Source organism: Montipora foliosa, chromosome 3, assembly GCF_036669935.1.
Source record: "Montipora foliosa isolate CH-2021 chromosome 3, ASM3666993v2, whole genome shotgun sequence".
NCBI classification, from domain to species: Eukaryota; Metazoa; Cnidaria; class Anthozoa; order Scleractinia; family Acroporidae; genus Montipora; species Montipora foliosa.
Genome location: NC_090871.1, coordinates 18354687 through 18374396, shown reverse-complemented (window position 1 = coordinate 18374396; position 19710 = coordinate 18354687). Strand labels below are relative to the sequence as shown.

General features: G+C 39.9%; 2 long non-coding RNA genes across 2 annotated transcripts; one reads left to right on the top strand and one right to left on the bottom strand.

The window, feature by feature from the left end:
* Positions 1-608: 608 nt before the first annotated feature.
* On the bottom strand, positions 609-6180 carry LOC137996973 (uncharacterized). The gene is made up of 3 exons (XR_011122397.1): positions 6013-6180; positions 1405-3504; positions 609-736 (listed from the first exon to the last, which is right to left on the bottom strand). It is a non-coding gene; the product is annotated as an uncharacterized lncRNA (long non-coding RNA).
* LOC137996974 (uncharacterized) lies at positions 727-7457 on the top strand. Its single transcript, XR_011122398.1, has 3 exons — positions 727-878; positions 6287-6553; positions 7275-7457. It is a non-coding gene; the product is annotated as an uncharacterized lncRNA (long non-coding RNA).
* Positions 7458-19710: the final 12253 nt, after the last annotated feature.

Sequence of the window (19710 nt, the reverse complement as noted above, 5' to 3'; positions counted from 1 at the left end):
GTGAAACAGAAGTGCCTCAATTTTTAACGGAAGGATGAGTTACGGGGAAATTAAATGGCTTCCGCCTACCGGACAGTCATGGGGATTGAAAAGGCTTGGAAATCTGTGGCAAGCCGAAAGCTGCTTTAAAACATCAGTAACATGGTGCTCCGTGGGTAGATTCTCTGTCTCTCATAATCTTCATCATCATCATTCAACCACACTACTAGGGATTTCAGGAGAATTTAGGATATTTCGAGAATGAAGATGGCTTTTGAGTGAGGTCACCTCATTCAAATCTCCCTAATGAAAGATGCCCTTTGTTCAGCGCTGAAAACACAACAACAAACAAACAACAAAACTTGAAATAGCAAACAACCTGAACATTATTTAAAGCCTTCCGTAAGAAGTCGATTTTTAATATTCTCTGCTCGCTTTATCGTTGAACAACTTCATAAAAACCAAAAAGTGATTTTTTAACAAAAGATGAAAAACAAGACAGAAGACTTGACATGACATGACCGCAAGATAACTAATATCGACAAGATGATGAAAAAGTGCTAAATCTCGAACTCATCGGCCACGGAAAGCATTTATCTGATATTTACATCTTATCACGAAAAGTGAAACGGAACATTAAAACAAATCAATGAGGAACTTAAGATGTTTGACAAACTCATCTGCATCCTGGTATTGTTTCCTTGCGGCAAACGTTTGCGGCATACCTTTCCGCCGGGAACAAGGGAGTGTGGCGATACTGCAGAGATAACACGTCACCATTAAACGATGGTGATAGGTGACTGATAAGCTGTTAGGAGGTGGTATTAGCTGGGTTGTGGACTTGTGGTCGATACTGATTTTTGTTTCTTAACGCATTATAGAAGGACGCAAGACTAATAGTAAGTAAATTATATATTTAAATAGGATATTTTTAAGTTAAGCTGTCATGACCCGCCCGCTAGATAAGGGGCTATAGGCTTCACGCTAGCGACTCTCGCACGCGAGCACGCCAAGTTTAACGACGCTTTGCAAATGTTAGACATATCATTCTAACAAAAGGATTGCCGGGCATTGTAGACATGCGAGGAGATGGATTACTATACTCCTACGCGGAAAACGAAATCGTAAAAACAATACACACACATCTCCCACCGAAAAGAAAGAACTTTCACCATTCGAGTGAAGCAAGGATTTCAGTTCAAATGCTTGGTTGTGCACACCGTAGACATGCATTGCAGACCTAGAAATATGCGTGTTTTGGAAAGAAAATTAAAAAATACCGGCTCATAATATTATGAAAATGGAAGGAGTTTTGCAATACATGAATAGACCGAAAAGCAAACAAATAAGCCATCTGATACTTTTTCCCCACGGTCAACAACATATGTTTCTTTTTTTAAGAGTAAGATGTAAAACCATTTTCACCTTATCTGCGGAGTTCGTTTTTTCATCAAGCCTTGTGTTTGATAAATCTTCCTTGTCAGTGTTGGATTTGAGAGAGGAAAATTTCATGTCTGCGTCTTGCAAGTTGGGATAGAATGAGCGACATAAAACCACGGCTTTTGATGCTTTCATATGAAGTTCAGCGTGCCCAAGATTCCAAATAGATCACGCGTATGGCTGCACGATTCTTGTTTGTCGGTAGCGAAGGATATTTATAAAACTTTACTCCAGCTTTCTTTTATATATTGAGCACTCGAGGAGGTTAAGACAGTCACAATCAGGTCTTGTGAGCAGCGATATTAGAACACGTACATTTAATTGACGTTTTTTATCAGTGCGGTTAGCTCTTGGTATCCTGTTTACAGCCTTGTCAATACAGCGAAGCAATATTATCAGATATGCCATGCAGCTTAAGTGAAGAAAATAGTATTAGCTTTAATAGTATTAATACTCAAGGCTGAATTCAATGCTTAAACTTAATATTATGGCAAAATCTAGAGCAAAAAAATCTTATGGAACCACTAGTTGTCGTCCATACAACCAAAACTTACCGGGTTTTTCAGCTTTGGAAATGAAGAACTGAAGTAATTTCGCAAATGCAGATAGACTGCAAAACAGTCGTATTTTTGCGAACGCAAGCAACGCGATAAATATTCAAACGAAAGGTCTGGAGCGAGTGTAGAAACGCCTTACGCCCTACGGGCGTGTGAGGCTCGCGCGCTTCACACGCGAGGATCACGCTTACGGCGCTTCGCGCCTTCCGAAAATGGAAGAAAACGACTGTTTTGCAGTCTAAAGTGCAGATGATTTTTTTTGTTCTTAGACCGTTGGTTTCCTGAAAATCTACGCGTGCCGAATTTGCGCTTTCCGTTTGACAGAAATGACCGGCCAGATCAGGCATTTGGAAGGACTAACTCTACAACGCCTTCAAATTAACACACTTCGAGGATGATATATACTCCTCCGGAAGAATGCGAGGGATATCATGCAAGTGTTCCTTCAAATTTTTGCATTTTGGTGTGCAGGGATGGCACAGTGGTGGGAGCACTCGCCTCCCACCAATGTGGCCCGGGTTCGATTCCCAGACTCGGCGTCATATGTGGGTTGAGTTTGTTGGTTCTCTACTCTGCACCGAGAGGTTTCCTTTGGGTACTCCGGTTTCCCCTCTTTCAAAAACCAACATTTGACTTGATTTACTTTCATTGTTAATTTCAGTTTATAGTGTTCCCAATCAGCGCTCCCGCGCTAGAACGACCAGACACTTAAATAAGTTCCTTTCCTTTTCTTTTCTTTTTCCAAACAGACGGGTCTGGCCGGCCAGTTCTGACAAAAGGAGGAAAGCGCCCTAAGGCCTTTATAGCCTATTTTATGGCCGACTATAGACCCCATCGTAGTCACTTTATGGTAAATGTAATTTTCGCGACCCCAACTTAGTCACTTTCTGTTTATGCATAAACGTTACATAAAGACATTTAATGGTAATTTCAAAACGGAATGTAATGCAGTGCGACTAATAAATATTAAATCAGCAGCGCTACACTTCTTTCTGTAACAACTTTTTTTTACCGTGAATCTTTCCATCCCACTAGCCAAAATTTTCTTACCCAAAAATTCCAACAATTTGCGACCTCATTCTAGTAACTCTGTCGGGAACTCTGTTGAAAATGTAATCCCATTACAGTCAATTCAGTCGTGAAAATGCGACCCCATCCAGCGGCACATTCCCATTAGCTCATTAATAGGAAGTGCTTCCCCCCCCCCCCCCCGGGGGCCCTAAGAGAGTCCTTCAAAACGACGAACTACCGCTAAAATCGTAAACTTCACTTTTAAAGTAGCTGAAGAGTCTGAATAGCTATCGTCACAGTAGAGATAAAAAGAGGACCATTGGCAGCTTTGATAGACTAAGAGGTCTTGTGCTGTCTGTCTCTTTTCAGTTGACGGTGTACTGAGATCGTGGACTGATCTTGTGTCGTGACTGTTCAAAATGCTCTCTTCGGCGTGGTCGTTTTCCATTATAACTCCCAAATTTTGGGAAGGCAATGCTTGCGGAGTATTTGCGTTAGAACTGGATGATGGTCGTCACTTCTCAGAATTAAGGGAACATCATAAAAAACAGATCGTTAGCGCAAAGGAAGCGATTTCAATGACTTAAATGTACTCGAAGCTTCCCTGCTAGCAGAGGTCTCTCACGGCGAGGCAAGAATTAGAAGAGGGAGAGACCTCTGCTAGCAGGGAAACTCGAAGCTGACGAAGGAAAACAAAATTCTAAAGTTTGGATAAGTTTAATATCATCCAATCAAACTGTAATGACTGCCTCTTTCGTTAAATATCCTTCGGAAATTTCGTTCTCTCAATCTGGCTAACACTGAATAATAACAAGAGGAAACGGAAACGCTGAAAACCTGGTGATTAAATTTCCGAATGAAAACTGTAATACGTTTAAATACTTCACGGTTGGATTCACTGCGTGAAACAACAGCGGTTGTCGACGCAAAATTCTCGTACACGATTGTTCTGTTGTTTTTCTTTTCCTGTGCGATTATTCAGATTATTAACACAGGAAGTCGCAAAGTGCTTGTTTTGTACTCGGTTCACACCTTGCAGGTCATACGTTTAGCAGAAAACCTTGTCAGCGACTGACTCAGTGAGGAGATAAAATTGCTTAACTGATCACCGAGGCTTCCAAATCAGCGACCCTTATTTTTCTGAAATGGAGACTCAATATATTTGCGAAGGTTTCGTGTTTAGCATCTGAGAATGAAAGACCGAGCAAAAACCAAAACGGATATAGCCTCAGAAATACAACAGCCACCTACTTGTATCTTTCTAGAAACACGACGTTAAAGGGTGTGTCGAGTAAAATATCATCAAGACTCGAGCTTGTATCATCGCCTTAAATAGTAATGTTTGAGGGAGCTTTGTTAATACAATGTGGGACTGTTTTTCCCAAATGTTATAGTGGAATTGCCATGTCATCTGACAAGTGGCACCACTCGAATGGCGTGTTCAAATATTCACCGGCGTTTTGCCAACTTCTTCCTATCATTGTTCAACGGGCGGAGCTTGCGGTTCTGGGTATTATATTTTGTGCTGAGAAACTTTTTTTTTTTTTTTTCAAGCCTCTCTGTCTTTAGCAGTTTATTAAAATGTTTCATTTCTAAGCAAACATTTTTTGGTACTTCAAATTGTAGAGTTCAGTGATTGGACCTACGAAACGTCGAAGCTTGCCTTGCCTTGGGGTGATTTTTCAGTATTGCCGATTCAGGTCACTTGTTCATTGTCATAGTTTACGATTCTTCGGTCTTAACCATGAAGCCAATACATGTTCTTTACAGTATTTCATTTTTCCCTAAAAAGGCAAGTAATTTTTGTATGGAAGATAAACCGGCGTTGCTTTCGATAAAAATTTTCTCGTCATGAAACCTCAGTCTTAGCCCTAGTCCAAGGCAATTCTTGTTTGCCGAGACTTGATAATCTCAGTTAGAGAACGAAATTACCGCATGATTTGTCATCACAAATTTTGTTTAGGCCGCTACTACTGTAGCTACAGTAGGCTACATTACCAGCTGGTGTTCGTTACAGTTGCCATTACTCAGACAACGGGAAAAAAAAATAACTCGGAAGTGGCCAAACTGCAGAAACTGTGCTGTAGAACTACAATGGAGGTGTCTCACCTCCTAGTGTGAACCCTACTGAATTTTTCTGGCGGGCAAGAATCGAGTTATTTTTAATAGGCATTCAAGAAGGTCCAAACTTGTCAACACCAACGGAAATGTACTGTTAAATCACTGAATCAATATAAATAAGATGACAAGAATCGAGTTATTTCCGTCAGAACGATGTTTCGATCTTTAAATAAACCGAAGGAATTTACGAGTTGCTTTCATCTTAAACGTTTTTGTTGAGCGGCTCCGTCAAACAAACGACTGTTGTTGTCCCACTAGTTTCGCGAACGTTTACTTGAAAATCTTAATTTTGTACGAAAACGACTGAGTAGCAAGACATTACCATCTGTAATCATTGGAGCAGAAGCTGAACGTCATGCTTCTAATTTTGTTTGCGATTTGAGCCTGAAAACAATCTTAACAAGTTTTTAAAGTTGTGTGGTATACTAAGTATAATAAACAAAGCAAAAAATTAGCAAAATAAAGAAGTTCTTAACTGACTAGCACTCTCACGGCACATTGAAAATTTTCATACGGTGTATGAATTGATAACCGAGATTTAGTGAGCCATTCAGAGAACTTGGAACTTATGCATCTGACAATCTTCGGGATGAATTTTAACAATACCCTTTCAGCTTCTGAATTGAAAACATCTCAACCTTTGTCGCGCAATAAAGGTCACTATTTAGTCAAAACACAAACCCTCTGTTATTACTTTCAGAAGTTCTAAAATTAAAACTTAAAATTAGCTATGACCAGAAAGCGAAATTTCCAGGAATTTTTAAAACCATAAATTTTTTTCATTAACACAGCAATGCTTGGACGTCCCATAATAAGCTTAAAAAAGAATGGACGATTGACTGACGATTTAAGAGAGATTCCTGTAACATGCAAATAAATGCAAAATTACATATTTAGTTCTTACCTGTAATCTACAATCTTGCACAATCCGTACAAGTTGATTTGAACCGTAGCAAAGAAAGAAACATGACTGCAGAAGCTCTCGAGAGCTCAGGCGAAAATGATGCGAAGATTATCGAAACGTTGGCGGAACATGATTGTGCAACGAGTCACGGATTAAAATCACCGAACGTTGGTAACTGTAACGTATCCTCTGCAAAATGTTTGAAATAGTTTTCTTTAGAAAGGGTTGCCGTTATAACTTTGCGGTGAGGATGACAACATTTAATTGTCTGTAGGAACAAAGCAAGGATCAAGTTTGATGACTGTTTTGAATATGATGTGTGGGCATGAAGAATGACCTTGAAGGCACACCTGAACGCGGAATTCTGCTCACCGACGGCACGATATTGTTGCACTGGTAACAGAAGAATCGAGTATGTTGAACTTGAAGGGTTTGCTTCAAAATCGGCTCAACGAAGCTGCATGGTCATGGCCTCACAGCTTATTCAATTTAAGAGCGCCAATATTCATTCAGCCTTACTTTCGCGCTCTCTTACATTAAGGTAGAGTAGTTCATGATATTAGGTATTGCTGATAATGTTTTCTGCAACTAGTCTCAACAAAATTAAATATTTCGCGGTATTCCTAAACTCAACAAAAGCGCTGTTGCAAGCTAAGGAGAAACAGAGGTCGTCGTTCGAGCGATAAAAAATACATTTGTTAAAAGTACCAGCTGTTCATTGCTTGAGGGCAAAGACGAGGTTTGCTTTGGAGAAGCAGTATGTTTATAATTAAAATATTTAACAATAGTAGTGTTCGACAGATATTGTTCTTTGTTTGAAAACCATTTTGAGCATCAGCGAGAGTCTTGTTTGCTCGTTGAGGTCAATTTTGACTTAATTCAAGTTCGTTCGCCATGTTGTTTAATTTTTACAACCATTTGTTTACATCAAATAGCAAATTAAGGGTGCGTTGATTGACCCTATTCCGATTAAGAATACGTGGAGTGATGATTTTAAACGGTATGTTTGGCGCTTTTGAAGCAACAAGGATAATAAATATATGTTTAAAATAGCATTTTAGCAAGAGTTTGATAATGTTAATGTGAATCTCCGTAAAAACGAAGGATTTCTAACTTCTATTCCATGTATTCCTATTCCGGAATACGTTCAGTCGAACGAGCCCCAAGTGCATGAAAACTTGCACTTAAAATGTTGCTTTGAGTTCAATTGCTAGAGTAAAATATTGGGAAACCTGTCACAGTGCTCTTTTCTTTCTTAGCAGGGGTCCGCAAACACAAAGTTTGATGGAACGCTGGGCTGGTGCTGAAGATTTTCCCATCGCCAATAAACTTTACAAAAATTTAGACCCCTTGTACAATTTCAACCCTGCAGCTTTGGAGCCGTGTTTATAACCGTTTAATAAACATCACAGCGCCGCTTAAGAAACCAAGTGTACTCTTGAGAGTGTCTTCAAAGAATAACCCATGCATTCAACTTTATGCGCTTGTTATCAAATGGCCGAGGTCAACAGAGAGGGTCTTTGGCTAAGCTTAAAATGAATGAAATCAGAAGTGATATGGCGGGCTCATCGCACTCTTGGGGGTTGGAAAAATACCGGCTTCGTCGGGATCTCTGATAATGTCGAGCCTCCAGCGTAGGCAATGTAGTTAAACTGACAAATTTTCAGTAGTGAGATGTCCCGCAGATTGAAGTGCAGGGACAAGCCTTAACAACCACAATTTCACATTATGCGGGTTTTCGACGGGTTTTAAGGGTTTTAATCTTCGGCTTCCGTTAAAGGAATTGCAAAACTACAGCTGAAACTACCGAGGCGTGTCTTGTGTCGCCATGGTGCTCTGAGGTGTTCCAGGTATACAATGAACGTTCTAACCCTTTTTCAGCAATTTTTTCAGCCCGCGGAGGTCATGGGTTAGGAGCCATCTGAATTTTTCAGGTGCTGTAAGAGACAATTGCCTAAATTGTCCAGATACGTGCGAGGCCCATTTTTCTCTTACGCTTAATGCTGTTATCGATGCTTTGAATCTTTCCTGCTTCCAAAGAAACTGCCCTCGGTCACCGTGGCAACACTAGGGCCGGTGGTAAATTGTTTGCAAGCATGTTGGCAGTCTGAATGAGTTGAAAACAAAAATGGCCATTTTACGGTACAGGGTCGTACAACATTGGACCGGAAAGGAAAATTAAAACCCTGGTTGTAAAGGGAAATGACCTTGAACTCTTCATAACTTTGTTTGCGTTTTCGAACACTTCGTCACTAAACAAAACCAAGGGCTTTTGAAGTGCAAGATAATATCGGCTGCTTTAGTCAAGACGATACGCTGTTTAGAATTTTCAAGAATAAAGTGGTATTCCGTGACGCTTTCTTTCAAATAGAATTGTTTCTTAGAATGAAAAGGCGGAGTCTTTAAGAAAGCAAATGCGGAGCCACTTGAATCTGTTTAATGAAACCCTAAGGCAACGATAGTCAACAATAAATTAATCCAAAATCTTACGAAAAGCTTTTTTAAATTCACGACTTGCGAAAACGACTCCGTTCGCAATCACAAACGTCATTAAAAAAATACTGTTTCGCATTGCCATCAGCCCTTTGTTGATTTAAGCCATCGGAATGAACAAAACGATGGAAAACCAAAATATTGTTTCAGTTGAAAAGAAAAGTTATCCACTTTACTAAATATCCCATGATCTTTGTCAAATTGAACAATCCTGAAGATTACAACCCAAGCGTATCGTATCTTCGTACTAAACAAAATTTCCGGCACTACAGCGGTCATCTTTTGTTAGTTCAAGACCCACCCTGCTGCCCGACTCTTTATTGATTGACACCTTCCCACGTTTTTCGAGCATCCTCACAAGTAACTTACGTCTGACTGAGGCCAGGAAATTGTTCATAGCAAAATTAAAGCGGGCAGTCTGATTTGGATCCAGAAGAGAGCGGTTTGAATTTCTTTCTATCATTTGGTTATAAGTGGGAAGAGAACTAAATACTTGATAATGGAAGTTAAGTGTCTGCATGGCTATCCTTGCATAAAGTCAGGCATTCCTGATAACCCCTGATAACCGAGGTTCGAAATGGGTGTTAACTGTCTTTAGTGCTATGATCTCACTTGAATCCATAAATTCGTATTGGACATTGCTATTTTCAAGATAAGTGGAATGAGTAGAATTTCTGCCATATTACCATTCAATTTACCGCCGCATTTTTCTTAGTCTGGCGGGAGCCGAACGCCGCGAGAGTCATTCATTAGCGACTGAAGTCGTGAATGCGAGCTGTGAAGCCTCGACCATGAACATAGTTCCCGCTAGATAAGAAGATTCGAAAAAAGCTTGAAAAAAGGATTCGGCAATCGTGGTGCCATTTATTATCATTAAGAGTCTATATGCCGACATCAAAAATGAATAGTGTGCATACCAGCCCCCTGCAGTCCACAAGTGGATGTTGTTTTGTGATACACATTTCAGTCCGAAATCAATCCCCGGAATGCTCATTAAACGTTTTTCCCTTCTTGTACTTCCGTTCTTAAGATCGTTTTGGTGTTTTTAATCGATTAAAATACTTGGTCAGTATCGTTGAAATTTAAAAAATTTTGTCCTGCACGGTCCGGAAATTCGTTGATCCGGTCCCTGTAGCAGTAACGTATGAGAGAGGTAATGAGAGAGGTAAAGGCCCGCACGGGGAATGCAACAGGCAGCGCTGAATCTATTTCAAGTGGGTTAGGCGGGAAATAAAACGATGGAAATTGAAATGAAAAGACCATTCTTTTACAATTGAAGACGCTGTGTCCTGGGTCAGCAGGGGGTTAAAAAGCTTGTAAAGGTAGAAAGTAAATATGCAAAAGACAAAAGTTTTTCTACTTTGGCTCTCAGAATTACTAACATCAAACATGATCAAAACTAATTATTACTGGCTACGTTCACCGCTAAAGGAAACACCTGAAATGTTGTTATAAAGAGTGTTTTACTTTTGCCTGTCTCATCTCTAAACTAAACAGATTAAAAGAAACTCTAACAGCATCATTTCCAACATTACCCAGACAGAGGCGAGACAACAGACTTTACAACTAAGATGCTGAGGTAATATCGACAGTTGTGCTAATCGATATATTGCCACACAATCCTTTTGTCAATTTCTCATTCCTTAAGCCTCACTTACACTAGCAAGTTTTCCTTGACAAGTTTTTCCTTGACAAGTTTTTCCTTGACAAGTTTTCCTTGTGTAAATGAAAATTATGACAAGTTTTCCTTGACAAGTGCACTTGACAAGTAATATCCTTGTCACACTTTCCTTGTTGTCCGTCTACTAGAGAAAATTTCTGACTTGACAATTTTTCCTTGTCAAGGAAAAGCTAGCACGCCAGATTTTCCTTGACAAGGAAAGTTTGTCCACTATTCCCCATCTACACGAGCAATTGTTCCTTGTCAAGGCAAACTCGTCAAGGAAAAATTGCTCGTGTAAATGGGGCTTTATCAATAAAAGTAAACGAAAATATTGAAACAATAATTACTATATATTCGCAGTGTTTCCTTGCTTACGTCTCTGAAGCTTCAGTGTCCATCTAAATCGAACGGGCGGTTTGCTGATCTGGGCCCGGTTGTTCGAAAACCGATTAACTTAATCCAGGATTAGCGTTAACTCTTGTTTCATGTTTTCAACTTTTTGGTGAAAGTTTAGATTGCTTATTTTTGTTTCACAAGATTGGCTTCTTCTATTATAAAGTTTTGCCGAATACCAGCGTTGAACAGCATTTTGGGAGTAGAGAAAGAGTTTTAAGAAATAAACGCCTTGGTCAGCCCTTGGTTAATTTAAATCTGGGGTTAGCGTTAATCGCCTTTTGAACAAACAGGCCCTGATTTATATGAGACAGCATGAACTGGCCTATGATCGACACTGATACAGGAACGAAGGATAAATAAACGGCTTGGCAATGATTTATTTTGTCTCGCCTAGGCAATGAGGGTGTGATAGATAAAAGACGGTGACTCCACGCCGTGCAGCGAGCCGCGCACGCGACTGCGAATATTTTAATCTGGCTGCAAACGGCATCGCAGATACGTAACCAGGTGGGTTGTACTGCACGCTCCGAATGCATTTGTTGTAAATTTATATTCCGAAATTTCATGTTTGTTTTCATACATTATGCTGACTATTAAATAACAGAACAGTTTGAGGCCACTACTTTGTTGAGATAAACTTGGTCAGTTGTATATGGATTGGGAACAGCGTGAAAAAAAAACTGCTCTAGGGACTGTTGTACATTGTACTCATTCGCCTCAGTAACTTTTCATCGAAGAACTAGCAGAAAAACACATGCAATTGCGCCGGCAATGTTCACTGTTTTTCGGCGTTTCGTACTTTCAATCTTTTGAGTTTAGGAGTGTTACATTGCTGACTAAGTTTTTGTCAGCAGACTTTTCGCAGGTTTGAATTGAATCTCTCGTTCAGCATTCTATTAAGATATTATTATGATACCATTCACCTTCAATGTAGAATTTGGACTTCCGTCATGTCTTGGACTTGAAAAGTGTTCGTCTGAGCGATACTCCATGCCTTAATGTTGCCTGAACTCTAGAATCAGCAGACGAATAAAGTAGGTAGAATGAATCAGTAATTGTTTTTAAACAACTGTGCCTTGAATCCGCCTTTCTATAAATCTGCTGGCCTAGCTTATGTAAAATTCAAGGTGGCAACGCCTTTTATACTATTGTTTGGTAGGATGACTGACGGCCCACGTTTCAATTGATTTTCTTTTGAATCAAACCGACCTCAGTAAAATCTAGACATCCCAAGATTGTCACGTTGAAGTCTCGTGAGCAACAATTCAGAAGGCCTATATATTCGCTGGAGTGGCACATTTTATGCGGTTAGCTGTGGTATATTGTTTACTTCAAGATAAGAAAGAAACAATATCGTCACATACACCAACCAACTTATAAACGATTCTAATAGTATTACAATTCAAGTTTGAAGTTCAAATTCTTTCTAATATCATGACATTACTTCTTTGGAGTTCTAAACTGACTATTTTGATTAAATGATTCAGGACGAAAAATGAGGCTTTACGGTGGTGGCCCGGGATAACAGAGTTTTTACATACTTTGACTAACAAAATGCCGACAACTTTTTGTATCTCAAGAGTATGTGTTGGTATTCTTAAATATACGCGCATATTTTTAAAATTTTGTCCTTTTTTAGCCTGATTGTCCATCATATAGTGAGCGGTGAAAACCGCTCATTTAGAGAGGTTGTCGGGAAAGCTAGGAAAGGAGGGGAGAGGAACCGCTTGACACGAAGCCCGCCGGCGTAGCTTTTACTCATCATATGTGCAAGTATTAAGGGAGAACAGCGGAGAGGCTTTCCAAAAGTTGAAAAACGCTAACAGAGAGGTGACCAGAAAAGCGGGGCTGGGAAATGATTAGCACGGATGCCAGTGAAGCTTTTGCGCATGGTGTTCAAGTACTGACTGCGAAAAGCTTAGGGCCTTTTCAAACGTACATCATTAAATTGGAAAATGAGTTCTTGAGGAGTGCATTATACAAGGCAGGCTGGACTGACAAATTTGTGAAGTTTGTATAAAATTAATGAACACCTAGACGGAATTTGATGAGCTTTGTCACGCGGTCTGATAAGCTACATGGGGATTAGGAAAACACACGAGCCGAGTATCGCGGAATTGAAGGTTTTGTACTTATTCGAATCTAATTGCTGTTTTGAACAGTCAGACTCTGAAATGCGGGTATGACATAATTTTTTGAAGAATTAATAACCCCCTGAAGAAAGTTATCAACTCGAGCGCTCGCAGAGAGGTCTGCAAAAAAACAAAAAAAAAAAAGAAAAGAAAGAAAAAAAAAAAAACAGATTTCTGAACGGGACTCAACGGGTCGTATGACTAAGCCGCACACATCAGGACATGATCTTGCACTTCAAGTGGATCGTTACGAGTTAGTTTACAATCTCGTAAGAGACGAGGTTATTTTTTTGAAAAGAATTTTCGTCGAAGAGGGACCTTGGGACGGTTACAATCAAGGCCCAAATCTTAACATTACTTGGTACATCACGCTGTACTTGCGAGCAAATCTAAATGAACAGCAAATTATTTGATACATCAAGTAAGCAGTGTACTGGCCTTTAGCGGTTTTGTAGTTTTTATGTTGATACTGCAAATGGCTTATCGATGTCATATCTATTCACAATTTTGTATCGTCGGACAAGGCAACCTTAAACATAGCCTGTAGCTGGCATCAGTTTCGAGTTAACTGACGAGCAGACTCTTCAAGACTTCCTCAATTGCCCAATAACAAATATCGTTTTCCCACACAATCGGCTTTGCAATAGGAAATTGCGGCAGCGAATGCTTTTCTGCACATACAAACTCTGGGCAGATCACGTCATAGTATCTTTTACTGGATCCAAAACGATTAGCCATTGACAGCGGTTTGGACGACAGGCAACAAATTGGAGGCTGGCTTGCGCGCTTGTTAATAACAAGAGGAATTCAGACGACGAAGAACCAAGAAGAGTACTTCGGTAATGATTGCGATAAGTCACTTACCTCAATCTTCTACCTGGCGGGAGGAAATTACAAAGACAGCGAGTGTGCATCAAATATAAACAAGCCTGAGCTTACTTCACCGCCTAAAATAGTGTACCGCCAATTCACACAAAGAGAGCTTTGTCAAAAGATGATGTGGAAGTTGTTTTCGCCAATCATTTACTTATGGTCCCTTGGATAAGAAAATGAACTTGTCAGTCATGTTATGTGACATACAGACCCACGGAAAAAAAGAGCAATCGTCGTATTTTCCGGATCGTTGGGAACTTTTAGCGCATTGTAGTCAGATTAACCTTCTGGCGGAAGTTGTGGTCTGTTGTGATCTAAATCTTGATTGCGTATCAGATATTATGCCGACAAACTCTTTAATCCTCTCTCAATTTTTTCTACCCCCGCTGTACAAATGTTTTTAAAGTACAGATAATCTCTTTTTGGAAATTTTCGCTCAGTTTGAATCATTCCCATTTAATAGATATCCGATCATGTTCTTTGATGACTGGAATAAGAAATTTGTAGGGATATTTCAAAGCATATTTCGCCTGGTCCAAAGATAATTAATGACCGTCTAATTGTTAGTTTTAATGTTGGATTGTCGAACAGGTTATATAGTTACCATTGGTTTAAAGTTTAAAAGTCTGTCTGCGGTTGTCTTGACGTCTCAAGAAATGTCTCTAAATGATGCAATTTTAACCAAAAAGGCGCGTGATTTGACAGATAAAAATGCGCGCTTCATTAACTGTTTCATTTTGTACAAAAGTTCTGAAAGACAGCTGACAAAAACATGTTTTAGCCTTTTTTTGTTTTTAGTTTATCATGTCGCGACATCGCGTCGTTCTTCTATTGTTCTTTTGCCGCATTCTCGTTTTTATGTTTAAATGTAAGAGCTCTTTGTCTTTTAAACTTGTTCCTGTGTCGAAATATTGACGTTTACTTAACCCTTTGAAGTATGAACTTTGCTGTCCGTGGAAAGAAAAAGCAATGGGGACCCTCATTTTTCATGACAATTTGGCATACACTGTAGTTAAAACTTACTTAATTTGACCTCATGCTAAATAAGATGCGATATTGAAATAACCTTAAGCTTCGCAGAAGAGGTCTCTATCAGCTTTGTTTGTTCAGGTTGGCTCCGAGCCATGGTCAAAAAAAAATCCCAACTTGACCCAACTTTCCACCCACAAAAAAAAACCTAAAGCTGAAAAAACTGCTGCCGCGAAAGTTATTTTCAAGCGAAAGCTATAAATGGTGTTCGATGCTGGAGTAAAAATACTAATAGATCGTTCAATCAATATAAACTGACCCGAAATCGAGTTATCAGCGACAATCAGGCGCCCATTGTGATCATGCTTTCTTTAAATAAATTGAAGCAATTTTCCATTCAAAGCGGCTATTGTTTGCAATCGAATGTTTATCCAAAACAGGACCGCCTGATGTTGGCTTATTTCACTTATCCATAAAACAATCAGATGTAAGATGTTTGTGGGCGCGCATCATTTAACATCGATTTGGGTGAGAAAGGAGGTCGAATTTCCCTTTAATGTCCAGCAAGAGGTCATGGTCAGCTGGTTCAAATATCTGTTCCCAACACGAAGGAACAAGTTGGATAGTGTCTGAATGGAGTTTTGATCCTCGAGTGAAGTGTTTGTTCTTTAAATCATCCAGTACCTAAATGCAGACTGTATGTTGAAGTTTTGGATACAAAGTGCTTACTTGGATGCACTCTGGGAGAGACGAAAATCAAGATATTCGGCTAATGAGACTGATATTATTCTCAACATTTTTTCATCGCAATGGAAAACAATTTGGTAAATAACGAAAAAGTTCCGTCGGTCGTGCATGTCTTGACTCGATCACTGTTGATCATTACCGTTGCATAAAAAATAGCTTAGAAACAGTGGCTAGCTTTGCAGCTAAGCGCTGTCAATATGAACCAATAAAAATGAACCATAAAATCTTTTAAATCAGACCAAGGCCATGAATTTCTTGTAACAGTAAAAAAAAACCCTGCTTTTAACTATAAAAGCCAACTCTACCTTTTTTTAAACACCTTTGATCGTTTAACCGTTAATGCTGTTGCAATATTTAAAAAAACTGAGAACCGTTTATGCGCCTGAATAACAATTGAAATTGGATTAGAAGGGCATCCAGTTGGCTTTCGTTCCTTTCATTCTATAAAATAATCAAATTCTTATCAAAATGATCAATGATAAACTCAGCTAGTCTAAGGCTATCCACGGTCATTGCTCAAGCTTCCAAGTCGGATATATTTGACTGAGTTGATTTCCAGTAAAGACGATCCCTTATCGACCTTATCGATTCATGGCCATGTATTTTTATACCCTGTGATGGAATTCGGTTTTTTTCCGAGGTTTGAGCTGAGAGAACGTTACGCGATTCGGAGTTTCTCTGACATCGCCTTAAGTTATTCTGGCACTCAGTATAAATCTCTGTTGAAGACTAAACAAATGGCCTTGGAGATTTGAAGACACTTGTCCATTCAGTTACAATTACTGTTTCTATTCTTTTCTGTATGGTCTTACGTAAAGTTCAAAACTGAACGCAAACAGCTTTCTCCGTTTTTCAGAAACAAGTGATATTAAAACCAGCGAGCCTTCGACGGTTGACCTCTTCTTTTGTACCTTATTTGCTAGACAAAGAGGGATGAAACAAATCTTGTTAAAATTTCGTGAATATGGCGAGTTTCGCTTCGCTCAAGACTAAGTCTGTGGTTAAAGCCACGAAAGCAGCCGACTTGAGGTCAGGGCGGTCTTCGTCGTACTGAATATGACTCCGAAAATCTGCAGGCATAGAGAACAAAAACAACACTGACAAGGACTGATCAGTACTGCCTTATAGTCCGTCGAATGTACACTGACATCAATGGCGTATTCAGTTGGTAGTGTCTGTGTTGCCGGTAAAATCCGTTCTAAGGTTGAATCAGTTTTTACCTGAGTTACATTAGTGATCCTCATTTTACCGAAAAATCCGGGTCAAAAGACTTTGGGTCACTTACGACATTTTGACCGAAAAGTAGAAAATTTACCGTACATGCTTCCATCGTTATATGAGCAACACAGATTCAACCTGAGACCGGATTTGACCGACAATATCTGTAGGCGTAACTTGAGGGTTCAGTGAGTCATTCGTCGGGAGGACCACACACGCAAAGTGTAAGCATGTGACTGCTGAATTACTAAAGACACACACGCGATATGGGTGGCATGTTAACTGCCACTTAAGGGGTACTCTTTTAAGGAAAAGTGGTGAGAGGTGCAGAAAGCTGTCGATAAAGTATGACTGCCAGCAGATAAATAATGTCTGGAATTATCTTCCATTCTTGAACGACCATGCACGAACAGGTGCTTTATCAGTAAAGCTCAGCTTGTCCGTTTGTCCGTGAGGATCTCTTTATTTGACCGATTTGCGATAGCTGGTCTGAGAACAAACGGTCTTCCTGCTAGTGAGGGTATGGAAAATACGCCACTCAGGTCCCGGATGTAGTTTCCTTCCTTCAAAATTCAGGCGCAAGCTAGGTAAAGATGCCGGTGTCTTCTTTGACACGAGATTTTAGCATCTTTGAATCGAAGAAATCACAGGCAAAGGATACTAACTTCGAAGTAATTGGAGACAGTGAAATTGCGTCACCGATGTCCTTGCCAACAAGCAAGAAACTGTAAGAATGCATTGGCTGATTTTGCTTTTTCTCTGTTACTTAGTATGTTTTAGAATAATTGTCATGGGGGGGGGGGGGGGGAGTGGGAGAGGGGGCATCGAAAGAGGCTTGTAACCGCTTGAGGCATTCCTTCAATCAGTACTTGCTCTTTTTTCTTTTGAATTTCCTCTCAGCTCAGTTGAAGGTCAATTTTATCACCAACTGACACTCACCTGCATAGCTGGCGGTTTGCGAGAGATTTCGAGCGGCGAAGCCACGAGATCTTGGGCTGGCGCGCTACGCAGGCTACCAAGATACGAGCTTTCAGTTCGTTCAAAGCAGCACTCCGGGAAGGACGTTACTAAACACGGGAAAGGAACGGAACGGAATATACCGGAATAAACCGGAATATGCCGGAATAAACCGGAATATACCGGAATAAACCGGAATATACCGGAATAAACCGGAATATGCCGGAATGAGGCAGAATAACACCGGAATGAAACGAAATGAACAAGAATGGTACCAGAATATACCGGAGCGAGCAAGAATGACACCGGAATGAGGAGGAATGACATCAAAATAAACCGGAATACAGCGAAATGATAACACTAGGTTGTCCTCCAGGATAAACCTATGTTATCCCATAAGCCAGAACAAATTATGGAATTTTCAACATAAGCTAGGTTCCAGGGTGCTAAAGTTTGGAATGATATAAGTGATGACATAAAGCTTCTCTCTCTCAAACGTTTTAAGGAAAAGTTTAAGTCAATTATTATTGCTAAATATTAATTTAAAGCAGATTTACCAACACTATATCTTTTCTGGCTTTCACGGTTGTTTGATACTTGATTAACATAAAAGCAAGGTGACATACGCTAACACCAACCCGGTGTGGCCAACACATTACGCATGCGCACAACCATTAGCAGCCGTGGACAGCTGTTTCGGCCTTTTGGGCCTCATTGGCATGGCGTAGATAACAAACCAGGCGGGTGTATTTAGCACCTTTAAGTGGTAGCTTCACATGCCACGGTTGACCTCTTCTTTTGTACCTTGTTTGCTGGACAAAGAGGGATGAAATAAATCTCATTAAAATTTCGTGAATATGGCGAGATTTGCTTCGCTCAAGACTGAGGCTGTGGTTAAAGCCACGAAAGCAGCCGACTTGAGGTCAGGGCGGTCTTCGTCGTACTGAATATGACTCCGAAAATCTGCAGGCATGTTCTCTTTCCATTTTTAAAAGAAATATATATATAAAGTGTGAAACTTGATTTTCGCAAAACAGTGCTCCATACATAGAAGTAGAGCGAAGTATATATTGAAGAAAAAAAAACTCAAGTAAAACTGCAAGTTCGTCCCTACAAGCATGTTTCGTGGTCGCCCACTCATCAGATGCTTTTATTGTTGTTGTTTATACTTGCATCTGATGACATCTGATGAGTGGGCGACCACGAAACAGGCATGTGGGGATGAACTAGTAGTTTTACTTGTGTTTTTTTCTTCAATATATATATATATATATATTTTTTAATCATGTAAATTAATGTAGGGTACAAATAAAGGTTGTTTTTGTTGTTGAATGAACCTGAAAATGCCAAAATTTGGTGTTTTTAGTTAGCGCCGACCGATTTTCGGCTGTTTCTGCATGTGAGCTTTTGTTGGGTCACGTGATTCCCTAAGGGAATTGCATGGGTTTTTGCCTTTTGTAACATTTGGAGCACTTCGGTCATGAGAAAAAATTGACACGTTAATCCGTCGCTAAATGAAAAAATTATTTGTTGTGGAAGTAATATGTTTTCTCGTGCACAAATACAGTAGCAAGAGAAAGAGAACGTTATTCTAATTGTTTTTTTCGATGGATCTCGGAGGCGGCTTTCCGACTGTGCGAATCAAAAACCCGTGAACATTTTATATTTCATAATTTCTGACACGGATCAATTGTGTATTGACCAATCACAATCAAGTTTAGCGAACAAGAAACTAATTGCCTGTTTCCCACGACCCATAAGTGATGGAGATATACGGAAACAGAATCGCGGAAACCGGAAAACTCTTTTTCTCTTCCCGATTGTTGGCAATAATGACATTTCCTTGTTTGAAGAAAGAAGAGTCAGAAGCACAGAAAAAAGATCGATCACTGATAATATATATACATGAAGATAAGTTTTTCTCTTCTTTCCCCGGAACAAAAAGTGAGTGGACCGCTTTGCAAATTGTGAGAACATATCGTGACTCGTTCCAAGTCTTGTTACTTCCCCTTTTTACTGTCAGATTCTCTATTCTGCATAAAGTTATTCATTCACGGGTGTAGAATGATGAAAAATTACTTTTTGTTCCCTTGCCATTCCGGTCCACGCTAATCAGCTTTGTTCTGGTGTCCTTCTGGGTACAGTTGTTCGAAAGCACCGGTGGCTCACGTGGTTGAGCACCGGGCTGCCATGCGGGAGGTCGTGAGTTCGACTCCGGCCGGACCAACACTCAGGGTCTTAAAATAACTG